Source organism: Dasypus novemcinctus, chromosome 12 (assembly GCF_030445035.2).
Source record: "Dasypus novemcinctus isolate mDasNov1 chromosome 12, mDasNov1.1.hap2, whole genome shotgun sequence".
NCBI lineage: Eukaryota > Metazoa > Chordata > Mammalia > Cingulata > Dasypodidae > Dasypus > Dasypus novemcinctus.
Window position 1 is genome coordinate 69493961 of NC_080684.1, and position 21355 is coordinate 69515315.

Here is a 21355-nt window from a genome sequence, read left to right on the forward strand (position 1 = left end):
GATGAATGAGTAATTTTCTTCAACTGAAATGTTTTTATTTTCTTCTTTTTAATTTCCTCAGTTTTTTAAAAAAAAGAAGAGTACTTATTTTCTTTAAGCATTTTCTGGACATATTAAGTGGTATGATGTGAGTTGTGGGTTGATAAGTGGTCCCCAAAAGATATGTCCACCCAGATCATTAGAATGTATCTTTATTTATAATTAAGATCTTTGCATTTGTAATTAAGGTAACAAACTCATGACAAAATCAACCTGGATTAGGGTGGGCCTAAGTGCAATGACAGATGTTCTTATGAGGGACTGAAAAGGAAAACACACAGAGAGACAATAGAAGACTATATGAAGACCGAAGCAGAGAATGGAGATAAGCAGCTAAAAGCCAAGGAATGTGAAAGATCACCAGCAGTCACCAGAAATAGGAAAGAGGCATTGAATGGATTTTTCCTCAGAGCCTCTAAAAGAAACTGACCTTGCCTACATCTTAATTTTAGACTTCTCGCCTCCACAACTGTGAGAGAATAAATTTCTGTTGTTTTAAACTAACAAGTTTGTGGTAATTTATCATGTCAAGTCTATGATACTACTGCAACGTGATTTCCTCGTTTAAGAATACTTTCTGTTGGTGTAGTAAACTTTTTTAATGTATGTTTTTTTTTGTCGATGAGAGAACAACAAAAGTTTTTCTATTTTTTTTTTATGTTGCAAAATCCTATGTTTTCCCTGTAGCTTCTTTTTTTCCCCTTTTTTCTTCATCTACAAAGATGCATAGATCCAGAATTTCTCTCCAAAACTACTTCCTTAAATTCATATTCACTTTTATATTCCTTCTCTTCTTTGAATGTTTTGATGAATCTCTTTTCCTTTTAAGTAGGTTTACAATGAGTGTATAGAGTATACTTTCTAGGATTCATTTTAGTTCAATTCCCTCTTTTCTCTCCCATACAGTTTTTCCAGAAATTCTTAGCTCTCTTCAAGTTTTGTGATGAGAGCTAAGAGAAATTCACCTGAGAATATGTGTTCATTCTCTTTCAGGTTATTTGAAGTCTATAATATTCTCTGTCTTCTCATTATGCTGAAGCTATAGAATTTATGTGGTTTCATTTTTTTCTTTTCATTTATTTGCATTGTTTTTAATTTATTATTAATACTATTATTACTATTATTATTGGCAGAATGTATAAAGAGATTTGAATTTGTTACTGCAAATATCTCAGTTACCTGTAAATCTGACCAAATATATTGATTTAAAAGGCTCTTCCATTGGAAAAGAAAGTTTTGAGGGCAAAACATTTTAAGAAAAAATATTAAGTGTGAAAAGAGAAAATCTTGGCATAATTGTTTCTAAATTTAAATAACTTTTATTTTCTTCTGTTGAAAGGCAAATTAGTCAATGGAATGGAGAAATTTGTCATTAAATTGTATTTAGCATTATCAAGTCAACAAATATTTTTTGAGCAACTTCTATGTGCTCAAACTTCTATTAGGTATTATTTTGGGTGCTAGGTATTCATTGGTACACAATATAGTAAAAAAAAAAAATATGCCCTCAAGGAGCTTATATCTTGTAAATGACTCTAATAATGAGAGAAAGGAGATGCTTTAGTTCACCTGTAGTCTAATATTAACTAAGTGTGTGATCTAGCCCTAGTTGCTAAACTTTCCTGCACCTTGATTTCCTCATTTAAAAATTGAGTGTTACAAGTCTCTATAGCCTAAATCTCTAAAACTGCAGAATTCTTTTAGATATATGTGAACTTTATAGGTTTGTAACTTTCTGCAACTTCAATTACTTAACAATAGAAGTGTCTCAATATATGCATAGCTTTGATAAGGTGGCATTTATCTACTTCTCCTAATATATGTATACACTTAAAGAAAGCATTGGAATTGCTTGCCTTGCATATTTGTACAGATATAAAACAAAAATCATTTAAATCATGAAATTTTTAGCTGATAGTCTTCAAATACTTGTCCACTGCTTTTATTTTGGAGATAGAAGATAAGATGGTCTTAACTAGTGAGTTGTTGTGGTATAATTATTTATTCTTGCACATTTAAATAAATTAACCTAGAGCAAATTACTGAAACTCCTTGGATATTAGTCTTCTCATATGTAAAATAGGACTATTCACAATGATTCTTACCTTAGAGGATTCTTGGAGAAATTAAATAACAGATTAAAAACACTTTGCAAACTCTCAACTGCTTATTAGTGTTATTGTTATTGATAAAGTAGTGGTAATTACAAACATGGAGTGCACTATCTTTTAATAATATTTTAAACCCAATATATTTTAAATATTTTCATTTTAACATATAATCAATATAAAAATTGTTAATAAACTATTTTACATTCTTTTTCACTCTAAATCTTTTAAATCCAGGATGTATTTTATATTTATGATACATTTCAATTGACACTTAATTTTCTTTATTTAGAGTTCATGAAATGTAGTTTAAAAAGTAAATTCAGGGAAGTTGATATGGCTCAAGCAATTGAGTTCCCACCTACCACATGGGAGTTCCTGGGGCTTAGTTCCTGGTGAACCAGTTCCTGACTCATCTGAAGAAGATGAGCAAGACAGCAAGCCGATGTGACAGACTGGTACAGCAAACTGATGCAACAAGATGATGCAATAAGAGACACAAGGAGAAAAACATAATGAGAGACTCAACAAAGCAGGAAGTGAAGGTGGTTCAAGTGATTAGGCATCTCCTTCCCACATGGGAGATCCTGGGTTCAGTTCCTCATGCCTCCTAAAAGGAAGAAGAGCACATAGCAAATGCAAACAAGGAGGGGGTGGAGAGAAATAAATTAATTAAATCTTAAAAAAAAGTAAATTCACATATCTTAATTGTTCCGAGTATAGTTAAAAGTTTTCCAATAACTAAATCTGGTCCTTTTTAAAATTTAAATTAATTAAATTTAAAATTCAGTTCTTCATTCATACTAGTCATGTTTCAAGCGCCAAATATCAACATATGGTTACTAAATTAGAAAGTGCAGGTCTAGAACTCATTTAATTTTAAGACTTTATCAATATCTTTGTAACTCCTTCAGTTAGTTGGGTCTTCAGAGAAATAGATGCTGAGGTAGAATTAATGTGCAAGTGATTTATTGGGAAAAGATCTATGAAGAGAATTAGGAAAGAAGCTGGAGAAGGATCAGTAATACAAGTCTGACACAGATCTTCCCCTTCTCTCTTTTGGGTGGTATCTAGCCTTCCCCTGGTGTCCTAAGCCCTAGAACAATTTTCCAAACAGTTTCTGCCTGTTCTCTAGACATTTTTCTAAGGGAAAAGTGAATCCTCTCCTTCTCTAGTCCTCCATTTTCCCAGAAGTCCTGCCATTATTTTTATTGTTTTTCCATTTGCTTGTCTACTGTAAAGTATGTAGATATTTTATATTATTTTCCATTCCTTATTAGGACACATTTTGGTTTTTTTTTTTTTTTTTTTTTTCATTCAATAAAAACAATAGTTTCTTGAGCAGGCATAGCATTCATCATTACTCTAAGACATGAGTGCTGCCCTCAAGAAGCTTAGACTTTTGTTAGTGAGGTAAGATACATGACTTTGAAAACAAGGGCTTAAGTAATAGTTTGGAATATCAATGACAGAAGCATCTGATCATGAATAACTAACCGTCACACTGTTATTTATATAGAGGGTAAACATTAGTGGAGTTCAGAAGAGGGCAAGATCATTTTCTCCCGTGACAAAGAAAGGTGTTGGAAGTAAATCAGAACTGTACCTTGTAATAAACATTTGAGGGCAGAAGGTCATTTTAGGTGTGTGAATTGACAGGAGAAAGAGTACAGAGCTAGAAAATAGTTCAGATATAGAAAGCAAATCTCCAAAAATTCTAGTGTAAAAATGATCTTTTAAAATGATAACTGTCTAAATTTAGAGATAGGTAATTATGCATAGCTCTCTCTTGAGACACATAGTGTCAACTTGACTGCTCCAGTCAAGCTAAATCACAGTGGGTAGTTAAATATTGCTATTTAAGGTAGCTGAAATTGCAGTACCATAAAAGTTACATTTCATTAAGGGTAGTGCTGGAGGGATGTGATTTAGTCCATAGTCTAGGAAAATAAATGGGCACTTGCTACTCTTCCAACTGACTGTGAACTTGATGACAATGTGTGCCTACATCTCCAAGAACTGCATACTGGGTATTTTAGCTTTTCTGCACTAAAATTAATGGAATCAGTGTTAATCCCCTAGTTGAAAACCTCATAAAAAGTTTCATATATCAAACAATATTTCCCCAAAACCCCTTCTTGATGAAAATTTTTCTTTGGAAAGAATAAGGTTTCTTATTCAACCATGTGTTGTCAACTGGCCTAATTAGTCATAAAATGGCACCAAAGAGAAACAAAGGTATTATGAATATTGAACGTTTTTCACACTTCATTTAAAAGATATATCCACCATACTTCATTAGAAGAAAACAGTTAGTAGTAGACAAATTTTGATGTGAACTTGAGTAACTAAAAAATACAAAAAATCAGCACGGACCAGGGTTATTGATATAGAATTAGAATCGAGTATACAACTCTGTTGTAACAATAAATTAAAACTTTCTTAAAGTCTAAGGGAAAGGAAGGAGCCAAAGATTACAGAAAATGTGGCACTAATTGTTTCCAGGAGTTTCAAGTTACTATTTGTTTAACAAACATTACATTAAATTGCAGTAATAGATGCTCTGCAAAGCTATATTGATTTATTAATTTCGGAAAAAACACACAGAAAATGAATTAACTTTTATGAGCAATATTTAAAGCAACTCAAAGGTAACATCTATTGAAATCTTAAATTAATAAATGTAACATTGCAAAGGACTAATTACTTCCTATTAGACCATCAAAGTGGTATGGAATGAAGGGTTTTCAGTTCCCTGACTTCATTAGTTGGACAAATATTTTAAAATCTGACAGCAAGAGAAATATAAATGAAAGGTCTCCATAAAGAGGAAGAAATGAGAAATATATTTCTAAAAATACAATTATTCTCAGTTGTCCTTTCCAAAACTGATCTATTTTTAAGCAAAATGGCTATTTTTATTCCTCTGTGAGCATCTGATTACAATTCATATATATTTAATTGCTACCAAATTTTTGTTTTGATAACTATTTTAAGCCTAACAATAGTTAGAATTTATTTTTCTATAACATGTAACAATGGACAAATAGGAAAGTTAGTATAAATTTACCAGATTTTTACATTTGCTTACCCTGGCTAAGAAATGTAAATCTCTAAATTGTAACTAATATGTTTGTAAAAAGAAATAAATATGAATTTTTAAGTTCCTAATAGACTTATTTTTGTTTTTAGAAGGTGAGCTGCATTTCTAATAAATTCGAATATATTTAGCACTGTTTACAGTGGATAAGGAAGCATTAGATAATGTCTGCATAGGCTTCATATTTCGATTGGGGTTTGCAGGTTACATTTGGTATCTTGACTGATCAACCTGACATATGTCAGTTGGAAAGATGGATCCTTATTGTTATTATTTTTTAAAATTTTCTCTCTAAACCAATAGCTCTAGCGTCCTATGTTTTGAACAAGAGCAAACATCTTCTTACAGAACAATCAGGAAACAGAGAGATCCCTGACCCAAGGTGGGTCAATCATTTACCCACGTGGCCATAGTTGATTAGGCAGGATGCACACCGGTCACAAGCTAAGATAATTAAACAGCTTCTCCAGCCTTTCCTGCCCATCCCCAACCCCCCGAACTCAGTACTAGAGAGAGAAAGCCAGTGGCATCCTCCCCTAGTCGCAAATAGGGCAAATATAAGTTTGGGAGCTTTGGTTGACCATATTTTCAGGCATCACAGGTGAGGACAGGTAGACAGAAAGAAGCTGCAATGCATGGAACAGATTCTCTAGCATAAGATTCTTATATTATTCACCCTTTCTTTATCATTTTTTTTTTACCCCGAGAATTTAGTTATTCCAATCACATAGTAGATGTTTAACAAATATTTGCTGATTAATTGAACAAAACTATTTCCAATAGGGACAAGAACATTAATAGTTTTTCTGCAGTGTGAATTTTGGCATGGCCTAATAATTGAAAAGCCTTAAACACACAAACACACACACACACACAGAATAAAACCAAAGACAATACTGAAGTCTTTAACAGTAAACTCAGATATTTAGAGATATACCAAGTCCAGAGGTCTGAATTCCTCTTCTCCAGATATTATCTATATTTATGAACTTTAATGTGCTAAGAGAATATTCTGTAACTAAGAGCAAACTAATGAATGTTATAAAATGTTATAGCTATGTGAAAAAATATATTTTCTATAGATTATTATGAAGTTTAATTATAATAGACACTTTTTTGGTAGGACTGCCCAGGCCTTATCTGTGTTCTTAAGAACAATCTTTCTTGACAAAAAGATGAGGTGATGAAAGCACCTTTGTACAATGTGGTCCCACCTCCCTGGTCACAGGGGTGAATTTCTGAACTGAGACAGCCTTCCAGCAAATTCCAAATATAGCCATTCCTCTAATCTGTTTTGACATGTAACGTGGAAGGTCACATAGGAACTCTGTGAGATCTTATTTGGATTATTTATATGGAAAAGAAAGTTTAAGGATATTTTCATTTTCTAATTGCTCCTGAAATGAATTCCCACAAATTTAGTGCCTTAAAACAATGCAAATTTATTAACTTACAGTTCTTTAGGTGTGAATCCCAACACGGGTCTTACTGTGCTAAAATCAAGGTGTTGGCAGAACTGCATTCCTTTCTGGAGACTCTAGGGAGGACTTTGCTTTCTCACCTTTTGCAGTTTTTTTTGCCTGCAATCCTTGATTCATTGTCCCTTCCTCCACCTTTAAAACCAGCAACAGCAGGGGAGACAGGCTCATTGCATCCCTCTGACCTCTCTTTTACTTTTAAGGTGCACTTGTGATTCCACTAGGCTCACTTGATAGTATAGAATAATTTTCCCCTCTCAACTTCCTTAACACAATCACATGTACAAAGTATCTTTTGCCGTGTAAGGCAACAAATCACAAATTCTGGGGATTAGGGCACTGGCCTCTTTGGGGGTCCTTATTCTGCCTACATTTAAAAGGAAAGAAGAGATAGAGAGACATACAGAGAGTTTGAAATAGAAAAGTAGGTAGTGAGGTAGAGATGAAAATCTTGTGATCCCTAAAAGATAAAAGGATAAATGCCCTTTGAAAAAAAAAATCTAAGGGTTTTTTTAGATCCTGGTTCTAGCCTGTAGCTGTACATCCTGTCTATAAATGAAAAAATACATATGAATCCTTCCCCAAATCTCTCGAATTATTAAAAAGTACCCGAAAATTTGCTGGTTGTTTGCAAGAGAATAACCTCTAAAATAATCAGATTTTGAGAAGAACCTTCTTTCAACTATGTAGGTGGAATAAACAATTGTCTACCATGCAACTTGGCATATGCTATAATGATATTAATAATAACTAACCTTTACTGAGTGATGACTATGTGCCAGACACTAAAGGGAAGGACTAATGGTATTTGTTTCTCTTACTCCTACATCAAACCAAGGAACAACTATCCCCCATGCCACCCCTAATTTTACTAGTGAGAAGCCTGGAGTTGCACAACTTCTCCACGTTCACAGAGCTGATGAGTAGAACTGACTTCAGAGCTCTCGGTCAGTTCTAAAAAATAAGCCCTAAAAAATAAGAAGAAATATGTTGTTCTAGAATCACAAAGGAAAGAGTCACTAATTCAGTGTGGAAAAATTTATAGTAAGGACAGGACACAGTTAAAGTTTTCTTTTTTCTCTTAAGTTTTAAGGTTGGTTTTCTAAAAGAACAGGGGAAGTTGATTTTGGGGGAGGAAGAGATGGGTAAAAACTAAGAGACAAAGGCAACTTTATTTTCAATCTTAGAATCTACAGTTTTGTTTCCGTTGCTCTCAGACTTAGATAATAAAATTTGCTCTTTTGTAATACGATATAATAATTTCACAGAAAATTGAAATAAGCTATAAATATTTCTTGAATGGGAGATTTTATGAAAATGAAGTATGCCTTCTAATCTGTAAATAATAAACTTGACTTTGATGCAAATTTCAATTCTACAAATTCATAGACATATGTTACCCAAAACCCTTAGGCAATGTGTTAAATTCAAAATTACATGGAAAACCTGATATTTCTAATAGACCTTGAATGTTTATCAGTTGACCCATACTTAATAGATACCACTAATTCTAACAGGACTCAGACAGAGACAGTGATTCATTCCCTCACCCCCTACATCTTCACTACTAATACAACACTGAGAGAAGAGAACAGAGACGGGCTTGATTACAAAGGTCTTGACATCTATTTCAATTTGTAATCCCTACTCACGAAAAGTGTCTATCTCAAAGCAGATAAAATTTACTGTGCTAAATAAGTCACATCAAAACAAATGGTTAAATCATATCAATTTGAAGGATGTAAGTTTTGGCTGACTGAATAATTTTAACTGAAAATCTGTGATTTTCCCATGTATTTCATGTAGGGCTAAGTATAGATTGTTTTATGTAGTTGATAAATGATATTTTAAAATACTAGGAATCTTTTTTCTTTCTCTGACAGGACATACTATACATTCTGACGGGGTCTTAATAACAATAACAATATCCAAAATGACAGCTATAAAAACATTTAAAAATCACATTCAGTATACAATCTCATAGAAAAAGCATCATATGTTCAATTTTTCACTTCTTACACAGACCTCATCTACATACATATTATTATAAACAATAAATCAATAACAAAAATGTTTTTTTCAAATAATTTGTTTATTGATTCATATGTGTTTTGAAGCACTTATCTGATATTGGCCATAAAGGAAGGAGATGAAGAAAATAATTTTGAGAATCTGTATAAGATATAACAGAAAACAAATCTTACACTGTACTTCCTATTTATATAAGGAAAAAGCAAGGAAAAATTACTACCCACAAACTATTCATACTTAAAATTTCTTTATTAGTGGGATATTTTATTGAAAATTACTATGTCAGGCAGTGTTGCCAGGAGAATGTTGGTGATCATGTGAAACATGGTGGAATATTCCTTCAGTACAAAGATCCTCCCCAAAAGTTTGCAAAAATAATTCATTAATTTGTAAATTTACTTTACAAATACTTTTGTGCTATTTTTGTAATATTTACCTCTTAATATGCAAATATTTATTGAGTGCCTCATTGTGATAGATTTTGGGAGTGATACATAAATTATTCTAAATGTCTGATTGAACTTAAGTGGTAAGATATATCTTTACTTCCAATATCATCTTCAGAATGATTTTAAATACTTCTTTCTAGTTTTAATGCACTGAAACCTACACATTCCTTTTCATTCATATATTTGTTAATAGTGCCTTCCTAATAATTTTAATTTCTTGGATGAAATTTTTCCTTGGTTTATTTATTAAACTCTGGATTATGCTAGTCATAAGCAATGTTTTCATTTTTTGGTTGATTTATCATTTATTTTGGTGTTTGATGTTATTATGCTCTTCTTTGATTTTTCCATTTTAAGCAAAATTTTTCTCTTTCTTTTTTTTAAAGGTTTATTTTCACTTATTTCTCTTCCTCCCACCCCACCCCCCACCCCTTCCATTTCCTCCTTTCTTGTGTCCATTGGCTGTGTGTTCTTCTGTGTCCACTTGCATTCTCGTCAGGCAGCATGGGAATCTGTCCTCTTTTTTTGTTGCATCATCTTGCTACGTCAGCTCTCCGTGTGTGCAGTGCCATTCCTGGGCGGGCTGTGCTTTTCACGCTGGGCTGCTCTACTTGTGGGGCACCCTCCTTGCATGTTGAGCTCCCCTATGCACTCCTTGTGTGTGGCAGCACTCCATGTGGGCCAGCTCACCACATGGGCCAGGAGGACCTGGGTTCAAACCCTGGTCCCATATGGAAGGCAGACACTCTATTAGTTGAGCCACATCTGCTTCCCTCTCTCTCTTATTTTAAAGTAGCATTCTCTTACTTTGACTGTGTTAATGGTAAGGTTTTTCCTCTGAGTTTAAAATTTTTTGTGCTTGTTGTTTCTACGGTATGCTTAATTTATTTTATTTCTTTCACTGTGTGAGTTGCTATCTCAGGAAAATTTACTGTCATTTCAATGTCTTCTGTTGAGTTTAATTATTTCTATTAGACATGAGAAGTAACAAATCTCCTGAATAGTATCATGCCTGATTTTTACATGTGAATTAGATCTAGAAAAATCACCATTTTTCCTTAATGGAAATGCAATGAGAACCAATATTATCTAGAGCTTTTCTGGCATGGTGCAGCCTTTGACTTGTTCAGGTGGAGGAGTCACCAGGAATGATGAAACTCTTCTGTCATCACACCCTGGGGTCTTGCTTTTATGAATGTTTAAACTGAGTCATAGGCTTTTTCTTTCTTTTTTAAGGAATACAAAGTGCTATTATACTTAAAGATTTTACTTCAGCAAATAAGTGTGTATTGGAAATGAGAATTTGAGAGCGCTTGATAATCTAGGTCATATATTAACATTAATTCCAAATTTAATGTCCTACTACTAAATGCATTAATAAATGGGAGATAAGACTGAATAGTAGGTATTTTAGAATTCAGAACCAGAATTCTTTTCTAAATTAGAATACTTGAATATCATTTTATGATTAAAAAAAAATTCTAATTAACAAGGTAAGAATCCAGATAGATCAAGGCTAGCAGATATTTAGCATCACATAAGTATACATCAATTATATTATTTAAAATACTGAAGATGATATAGTAAAATATAAAAATTCCACTCAGATATATTTAGTATCTATATTTTTAGCACAGAAGGTTCGAAAGATGTCAATATGTATTTTTTTCCTTTTTATACTTTGTAACTCAGTCACTACTTTGCTTAGAGAAAAAATATTTAATAACTCATAAATTTCTAAGCTATTATTTATTATTGTTATTGATATTGCTAACTTACCCAAATTTTACCTAAAATGACTCTTGGGGCAAATATATCATCAATTCTAGTTCTTGGTAGAGCCAGCTGAAGTTTATGACAGGTTTTTTTCATGAAGTCACTAATGCAAATTGCCAACTAAGGGATTTCCAATAGGTTTATTGATAGGGAAATTATTTTAAGTGACTAAGATGTTATGCATCATTAATACAGTCTTCTGTAAAGTTTAATTTTGGGATTTTGTAAAATATAATTGAAGAAATACTGCTTTGATTGGATAGTGTTCAGTAAATTTATTCTAGGGCAAATACAAAGCCAGGTAAAAACTAGGCAGTAATTAGTTAATGACATTTCTTTCCTATATTAAAAATTTGAAAAGCTTAACACTCCACAGCAGCTTACACAGTTCAGGCAGAGAGTCTAGAATGCATGCAGAAGACTGCATGGGGTAGTATGATAATTAAAAGGTCAGAGAACCTGTAGGGCCAGCAAATCCACAACTTGGGGCTCAGATCACCACTTCTGACCAATTATGGATTAACAACCACCATACTTAGGCACAATTTTTCTATTATATATCCTTTAAAAATTATTATATCCTTTATATATTTAATTAATTTAATAATTTAATTTAATAAAAATTATATATCCTTTAAAAATTATTAGACACTAATACCAAGATTTTCTTATTTGTGTCATTTCTTGTATCTTTTCATCCAAGACAATTTTTAATAAAAAGTAAAATGAAATCAAGCCATTTGTGGTGAGTATACAGAGAAACTGGCATAGGGCTTTGGTATTGTAAATTAATATAATCTTTTCAGAAAGAAATTTGTAGCAATATAAAGATTTACCTTTATAGTAGCTGTTATTTACTGGAAAGTTTTCTTAATGAATTAATCAAATAGAAGAAAGCAGCAAAATGCATGATATATAAATGTTACCTATAAGGCCAAAACATTTAGTTAACCTGAATATCCAATTATAGTAGATCAGCTTGGTAAATGATATTACATATCAATATTATTATAACTATTATAATTATTTGTCCATTTAAATGATGGAAACTTTTAAAAATATGGAAAAATGTTTATGGTGTAATTTAAAGTAAGAAAAAGCAGAATGCAAATTATACTAATTTATTCTTTTATTTTAGCATGCCTAATGTATGGCTAGTCTCTAGAAAAAGAGTGGTGGAAAAAAATGTATAGAATCCCTGACTTTAGGGAACTTTTAGGTTAGTGGAGAATGTCCGTGAGAAACAAATGATCACACTAACTTAACTGCAGTTATACTGAGCAGTGCTGGGGAGAGCAAGAGGTTACTCAGAGTGGGTATAGTAGAGGGATCTGAGCCTCGGGATCATGCAGGGCTTTGTAGGAGAAATGTTAAACTAGTACCTGGTGGATGAACAGGAGGTAGCTAGGAGAAGAATATAGAAAGAGTGTTCCAGGTAGAAGAGTCATAAGCAAAGACCCAGCAACATTGATGATTTCAAAAATTTTAGGGCAACAGGAACACCAGAATGACTACAAAGTAGACAGCAAGGGAACATGATGATATATGAGGCTGGAGTTCTATCAAGCAAGGTCTTTTGGACAAAATTTAAGGATTTTGAAATTTAGGTAAAAGAAAAAGCAAGTGAAGTATTTTAAGCAACCATACACATTTTGATTGCATCTATGAAAAATAATTGTGTGTATGTGTTTGCATGTGTGTGTGTAGTCAAGGATTAAAAATGAAATTTGCAATGACTCCTAAGGTGTAATTATAGATAAATTCATTTTAAAAAAGAAAACTGAAGCATAATTTATGATACCCCTTCAACTCTTCAATGTGTATATTTGAGTCAGGAGACAGGGTCTTATGAGTACATATTAGGTAATTTTTGACATTATCTATAAGCTCTAAACTTGAAGAGAAATTCCAACGAATAACACCTTCTACAGCATATTCCATAAGCCTTACAGGCTGTTCCCCCAATTTTAATTAAACTTTAGTCTAAAATTTCTGTATTTTATAACTATTTTGTATTTATATAAAAAATAAACCCAGGAAAAATTTGAAAAGTCAAAAGAAACCTTGCAGTCAAAGCTTCATTTATAAGACTTATAAAACTCAATTGAAGATAACAGTTACGTTTATATTTGTCTCATACGAATTTGGGATATTCAGGCTTTCAGCAGTGAGACTACTTTTTCTTTTTGTTAGACCATATACTCTTTAAAATTCAAGATTCTAAAGGTATTTATTTTCCTGATTTGAAATGTATTATTTGTACTTTACTTTTAAATGTAAACAATAGACCTCTTTGCTTTAAGAAATAGCAGTTTATTCCAGAGACTTTGTAAATTGACAGAGTGACTTCTATATACCTTAAACCATAGAAAATGTCTCACGCTTTAGGGAGATTAAGTTTACTACATCAGTAAATTATACTAGAAGAGAATAGCAACAGGCCTGAGAAAGAGGAGAACAGGAATCACTTGTAGAGTCTATCAAACATTTGACAGGATTCTGTTATCATATAAAAAGTGTTGCTATTTGTGAACCTGTAAATAAAACCAAATCTCACTTTCCTTGTGTATTTGTAAAGTGTTATCAGAGTTAACTCTGTATTTGTAACAAAAGACTATGGAACAAAAAATTGACTCTTTACAATTAAAGTTAATTTCTTGATCTTTCAGAAAAATGACAAACACTTTAACAGTCTTGCATTTAATAATTTTAGAGAAAGGAGTTTTAAGTAAAATTTTTGAAACAAAAAAGTAAAAGCTTATTTTCCTAGTATGTATAAGTTTAATTTCCTCTATATTTAGTTGGAATTATGTGTACATTAAGAAAGACTGTAACCTAAGACTCAATTTCAAACTTTCCTAAAAGCACTTTTTGAGAATCTTGACTAGAGTGAATATATGTTTTTCACCCACTCTTACACACAAACACTTCTAAGGGGACTACACTTACTTAAAATATCTAAACTCTCAGAAGCATGTTATATTAACCAAGCTCAATAAAAAAACAACCACAAATGGAATGCAAAATATATTTTCCAATTTTCTGTAATTACCTCTGAAAGATAAAGAGAATCATCTGGGGCTGCAAACATATATCAATCATTACAGTAATGTACGTACTTGAAAAATATAACTCTTGGAAAATGCCACTGACACAAAATACCAAATATAATTAACATGAATATACTATATATATATATACATGGGCATATAAGTACAATCTATACTTTCAAGCATGTGAACTATTAAATATTTTCTAAATTACACAGAAGAATTGAAAGCTGAAGTGTATATCATCTATACAGTATTCATTCATGGTGAATCTTATATTCAGAGGTAACCGTGAAGTGAGTTTCAGGTTTATGGCATCATTTACCTCTCTATAGTTAAAATTTTTCCTACCTTGAAAGGTGGATGACCTTCAATATTCCCTCAGTATTTCTATGTAATCTTTCCTCTTTCTACCAGCTTCCTACCTTTCAGCATTTTTTGGCTATGTTTTATGTTATAGATATAATTAATGTACTTGTAGTACCCATCTTTTTCTAGAAAAAGAGTAAAAAAATACCATGACTATCTCAGGATAAAAATCAACAGGAACAGAGTGCTCCCTCTTTCCTTACATTTGCAGGAAGCCTAATACTAATTAATTAGCCAGAAGTTATTTATTAAACAGCTACTATATGCTTTCTACTGTACTGAGGAGAATGTGAAAAAAGCAGCTTCTATTGTATGGTTTATTATTTACTATTTATTTCCTTTGTAACAAATTAATACAAATGAAATAATTAAAGACCAATTGTGGAATAAACTGGGCCATAAAGACTGTAAAGGTAACAAAAATTTGACAAGTGGGGAGATGATTGTGGGCTATAGTAGTCCTGAAATAATTTAAGAAATAGATGGGGCTCCCTATATCAAGTCCCTTAGTTTGCCAGACTAATATTGCAAATATCACAAACTGGTTTTGTTTTAAACAACAAGCATTTATTAGCTAATGGTTTTGAGGCTTCAATAAATTCAAAATCAAGATATCAGCAAAATTTGCCTTCTCCCTGATGACTAGCATTCTGTGCTGGCTGTTGGAAATCTCTGAGATTTCTTGCCTTGTATTTCTCTCTCCCATCATATGGCAATGTCCTTTCCTTTTTTGCTTCTGTCTCTTCCAGGTTTTCTTTATAAATTCTCCAATAATTCAGATTAAGACTGACTCTGGTTCAGTTAGACACACCCTAACTAAAAATAACACTTTCAAAAGTTACTATTTACAATGGATTTACACTCACAGGGATATGAAGTAAGATTAGGAACATGCCTAAAGTGGGGTATATAATTCAATCTCTCACATAAAAGGAACAGAGGGAGTAATGGTGTAAGAAAAGACTGAAGATGACATTTGTGACAATGGAGAGACCAGTCTTTTTGAAATAAAGTATATGTTGGGGGGTGTAATATGGTAAGAAATAAGGAGGGAGGTAAGGATAGGAACCATTATGAAAGGACTACAAATGCAAAGGTATTTATTAGTCATGAGAACTGTAAGATCAAGTTGTTCTATCAAAATTTTAATTTCTTAAATATATCAGGATAACAGTTTCAATTAAACCACTATTCAGTAAGTAAATTTGTATTTTCTGTTAAATGTAAAGGGAGTAAGTTTATTTGTAGGAGTAATATCAATTGTAAATTATGTATCGAGTACTTTAATTGAGGCTCTAAATATCATAATATCTTGATTTAATCACTACTAAAAACTTGTGGTATAGCATGCATCTGGTGTAGTTAATCTGTAAAATTGGCTGATAGAACCAAAGTTTACTGTGGTTCCAGAGTAGAATGTTAGAGTTTTATTAGTACTCAAAATTCAATACTGAATGGGACTGCTTGGGAGTACCTTCATGAAATCACTTATCATGGCCGCCATGGAGACCTTGATCAAGCATAGTAGAAATGGAAAAACAGAGAAATCACAAATACAATTTTTGATTGCCTTTTGAGAATGTATTCCATATGGCTCATCAGAAGGTCCTTGCAGGGTTAAGTCCCAGTTCCTAGTGTGTTGACCGACTCAATAAAGCTTGCTTGAACTGGTTTTTCCTCCTACTATTCAAACTCCCTAGTTCCTCCCTCGTGTTTCTATGAATCACTTCTTAAAGAAAAATTAGTGGCCCACAAAAACTTGCATTTTAATGGCACTAGATGGAGGGCTGAAAAAATCAGTTTAATAAAGATGGTACTGGAAGGGGCCCTAGAAAGGAAACTCTCAGAATGGGATTTTGGAACTGGATCACTCATGAGTCAGGTAACAATACGGACATAATTGCTGATGGTAAGAGGGGTGGTGTTATTCCCTTCAACAATAGCATCACACTTGCTAAGAAAATACCAGTGATAGCTGTGACCCTGTACTGACATGGATATAGTGGCAATTTAATGACTGTGGATTTGGTTAGTTTTTCTTAATTATTTAAAAACTTGGAAAAAGAGAGCATCAAGCTCAGGTAAGCCAACCATCAACTTTAAGAAATCTATGAAATCAAAAGACCTCCATGGAAACACTTAAAGAGACCCTAATCTCCTGCAGAGTCCAGGCAAACTAAATGGACCATAAGGCCTAAGATTGTATTAAGTACAGCAGATGTTAGAAGAGAAAGAACAACTCCTCTGACAAATCTGCCTATGCAGTCATGTCCCAGTTAGGAAACATAAGGATCCTGAGACCTAAGGTCAAATTTTGCATGGACAGGCCTGAGAATCTTAATTTTCCAGATTTGTTTGAACCCTTCAGACTAACAGGGGCTCAAGTAGAGTTGAGTAAACTCTTTATTCCTGGAAATCCTTTAATGACCTCTCTAGATGCTCATGCTTCACAAAGAATGCTTGTTATATTCAAGAGTGTCCCTTGCCTCTCCTCATCTCCTTCAGACCGATAAGTAGATAAGGTAAGAAATCATCATGAGTAAGAAAATTATAGTTTCTCTTGAAGGAGAAAATCACCCTCACACTTACAATATTGCATTATTTTGCTAATATATATTGAAATGAACCAAGGAAGTATATGTGGGATTGAATCTTAGGGATGTTGAGCAGGAGGAATAATTTAAGACTAAACAGGGGAAGGTATATTGTTTATAAAGCACTTTCCCATTGATTATACTTCACAGATACCTGGAGCTTGTCCTAATAAACAACTGGGATGATTCCTTGGATCTTAGACATGATGAAAGCCTACAATAAATTATGTGAGATGCATGAACTGCCTTAGCAAAATCTTAAGGAAAAGGTTAGAAAGCTCAGAGATGTAGAAATGTTAGAATGGGCTTATTATATCAAATTAGAGAACCATCGCTTGACTTTTTTCCCCAAAGGGTCTATATAAGTCTTGTTTGACTAAAACTTTAAGGTATAAACTGGTGATGATGATACTGGCATTGTTAAGAAGCTCAAAGTGACTGATTTCTATAAATCAGGAGTAAGAGTAGGAAATACTGCCATTTCCCTTGAACCATCTGGACTACAGAATTCCCGATGGATGGAGAACATGTGATATTACTTATATAACAGAGGTAAAGTAGACTTAATCATCATATGGACATCATGGCCAGAATAGCAAAGTGCCTTGAACTACAGGAATCTGTGGTTATGATACTTAATTGGCATGGCGTTCCTAGTGAGGGGAGAGAGAAACAGCTTTCTAGAGTGGTTTTGACTTGTATAACTGAGAAACAAAACAAAATAAAACAAAACACAAACTGGCAAAGAGAAGAGTAACTTCAGCCACCACAATGGAAAATTGCAATTCTTTACCTAGATTCCAGATTTAAGCAAGTTCACATAACTGGAGTCTGTTGATTGAAAGGAAGTCCACAAAGCTACTACCAGTACATTAGCAATATCCCTTTATTTTCTAAGGGGACTTGGTAGCATTTCCTAGTGTAGCTGTGCTCTGAGACAATGGAAATACCCAGCTCTTTTAAAGACATAGATGGAGGGACAAGTAGACTAAATTATGTATATATGCAACTTATGAGTTGTTTAAATGCCTTGCCTGTTATTCAGGGGCTTGCAAGGAACAGAGACTAAATATCATAGATAAGAAAGTCTGGGAGAACCATGAGGTTGGGCACAAAGCATATAGATCCTCATGTCTTATGGTTGTGCCCACTGGAGAGCATTTATCTCAGAGGATTTGCTTAGTAAACATGTGTACAAAATAATCATCCTTTGGAGGTCAGCTAGCTTTTCTTCTTAACTACTCAATGCTTTTGCACACACATCCATAAAGTTACAGTCTGATGGTTAGGTTAGTGTGTCAATTCTGCCAAGTAATGGTGCCCAGTCATTTGGTCAAACAAGCACTAGATTAATTGTAATACAAGGGCATTTTCATGGACTTTAATTATCAGTGAGTTGGTTGCATAGATGGCTGATTACATATGCTCTATTAGTCAGGGTTCTCTAGGAAAACAGAATCAACAAGAGATATCTGTCAATAGTAAGAGATTTTATCAAAGTCTCTCACATGACTGAGGGAATGCACAAGTCCAGGTTCTGCAGGCAGACTGCAACCTGGGGCTCCAATGAAAGTCCAGTGAAGGTCCTTGATGAATTCTGGGAGATGTTGGCTGTCTAAAGATGAGCTTGGAAATTCTCAATGCTGGAATCACTTCCCCTTTTAAGGTATTCAACTGATGGAATGAAATATCACCCACTTCTGATGGCAATCTTCCTGATTGATGTAATTATAATCAGCTATTATAGCTGTAAAGTTAATGGTGACTAAAGTCCAAAAATGCCTTTGTATTACAGTTAGCCCCAGTGCTTGCTTGACCATACAACTGGGCAAAATTACATGGCTGATTTGACACATTAGCTTAACCATCTCATCTACAATCAACTAAGGAGATTGCCATCAGCAATGAGTGACTTCTCATGCAATCAATTGAAGGCCTTAAAAGGGGAAGTGATATCAGCATTCAGAGAGAGAATTTCTGCCTCTACTTCAGACAACCAGTGCCTCCTGGGAACTCTTCAAGGACTTTCATTGGAGGCCCTGGTTTGCAGCCTCCCCTGCAAATTTGGGTTTGCATATTCCCATGGTCATGTGAGAGAATTTTATAAAATCTCATAATATTTTCAGAAATCTCCTGTTGGTCCAGAATAATAAAACCCAGAAAAATATTGTTGGTACCAGGAATGGTTCTTGAGAAACAGAACCTCAAACTGGGATTTCTGAATTGTTTATGGGATTTTTACAATTGGCTCTCTACCCTGATTAGATTCAAGGGCACTAATGACTTCCTTTCCAATCATCAAGAGGCCACTGACAGTTGGCATGAGTTGGCAATAGAGATACACAAAATATTATCACTGGATACTACTACTTCCATGCTTATAAGAAGCAAGGATCTGGGTAAGAGTTTTTAACACCTTAAAGAGTTTTGTGGAGTTAAAAGATACAAGGACATTGGCTGGCTATTCCTAAATATGCTGGATACAATTACAAAAGAAAGGGATGAAATGAAGTCTTTGAATTTGCAACCTAAGGGCCTTATGAATGATGTGAAATTTTCACTGTGCCTGAGAGAAAATCTTGTGTTGTGCAGCTGCAGACCTGAGATCTCTGAAAACCAGATTCAGAATCTCATTGTAGAAGTAGCAGAGTTACAATGGAAACTAAAATCTCAACCTTGTATGGTGCCTATGGTTAAAGTGAGGGCAGTGATTGGAAAGGATTAACCCTGAGGGTTGAGATGGAGATATATGGGTTGATGATGATATCCATGTGGACATTGAAACCCTAAATTCTGCTGACACTTTGCCAGATAAACCTGTAATCGTCTGTTCTGTGAAGACCACACAATGTCAAGTTTATATAACTACTCTCCAGCCTGCCTCAGGGAGTCTGGACCTTCTCTCTGCCTTGCCTGCAGTGGTTACCATCCAATCTCAAGCCTGCATTGTTCAATCTCAAGATTTCCCCAAGGAGTTTCCACCTCCTCCCTGCCCTGAAGAAACCATTATCCATCTTCCACCCTGCCCTGAGGAGTCAGCCATCAAACCCCTGCCTGGAGGGATTAATCCTGTCTCACCAGATGAAAATGTAAAGGGATGCTAGGAGGTCAGTAGCTTGCAAGACATTCTACTTCATCTCCTTACCCATCCCCACTACCCTTGTTCTCTTCCAGACATATAACTAGACTAAAATCACAACAACCTCCCCAAAATGTACAAAGTGTGAGCCATGAGAAAATATACTGTGATCTAAAAGAACTGCATGATTTCCAATATGTATAGACAGAAATAAAGAAAATAGGTGTAGGAATGGATATTAAGGGCATGGGCTAGTGATGGATAGAATATAAAGTTTGATCAGGCTGAATTTACTGATTTGGGCCCACTAAGCAGAGATTCTGCATTCAGTGCTCTAACTTGAGGGATTAGAACGGGTGCTAACAGTTTGTAGGTGGCTGCCTGAAACATGAACAAAAAGATGGCTACAATGCCTGAGGCTGAGATGCATGATTTACCCTGATATACTGTAGATGAAGGGATCCAAAAGCTTAGAGGGACTGGAATGCTAGGAGGGATTCGCCATTTAAGACCTGCCCACCCATCTCAGTAATGTCTAGAGGGCAAACGTTTAACCAGGACAGTTAGGAATAAATTTGTAAGACTAACTCCATTTTTCCTAAAGAGCTCTGTTGTTGCTTTTCTCTGTAGTCCAGATATTACTGTGAGAATTGCTGTCATGGAACTAGAATCCTTAAACACCATGGGAATGATTGGATTTCATGCTGGCAGAAGCCAAGTGGCAGTACTTAATCACCAAAGATGTGGTGGCCATGGCTACCACAATGACAGGCAGACTCAAAGCAGCAATCAAAAGAGTCTGAATCACATAGAGCTATGGTGTTGGCTGATGGATTATGCTATACCTAGAAGTACAATAAATGGACAGTCTACTAAATTCCCACTTGATCCGTATAAATAGAATGGTTCTAGGTCAAGTGAACAAAATCCTGATATGAATTACAAAAACAGAGACTCATGATCTGTTAATCAATTCCCAGACTTCAGAGAGCTTACCAACCCAGAGCCCCTTGAATGAGGAGACCAGGTCCCCTTGAGGAAGGATTGTATTACATTGCCAAAAATTTGTACGTTAACCTTCCTCCCAGCTTACCCTAAAGAGACTGATGACCTTTTACCAGGGTAATTATACATTGGCAAAAGAAAATGATCAGACATTTGGGGGACTATTAGACACTGGCTCAGAAGTGACATTAATTCCAGGAGATCCAAAACATCACAGTAGTTCACTAGTCAGAGTAGGGGCTTATGGAGGTCAGGTGTTTGGTGGAGTTTCATCTCA

The 21355-nt window shown here is 34.2% G+C and overlaps 1 protein-coding gene across 16 annotated transcripts in view; it reads right to left on the bottom strand.

Moving 5' to 3' along the window:
• The window catches only part of MGAT4C (MGAT4 family member C), a 926873-nt gene that overhangs the window by 136473 nt on the left and 769045 nt on the right, over nt 1-21355 (bottom strand). The window lies entirely within an intron of this gene.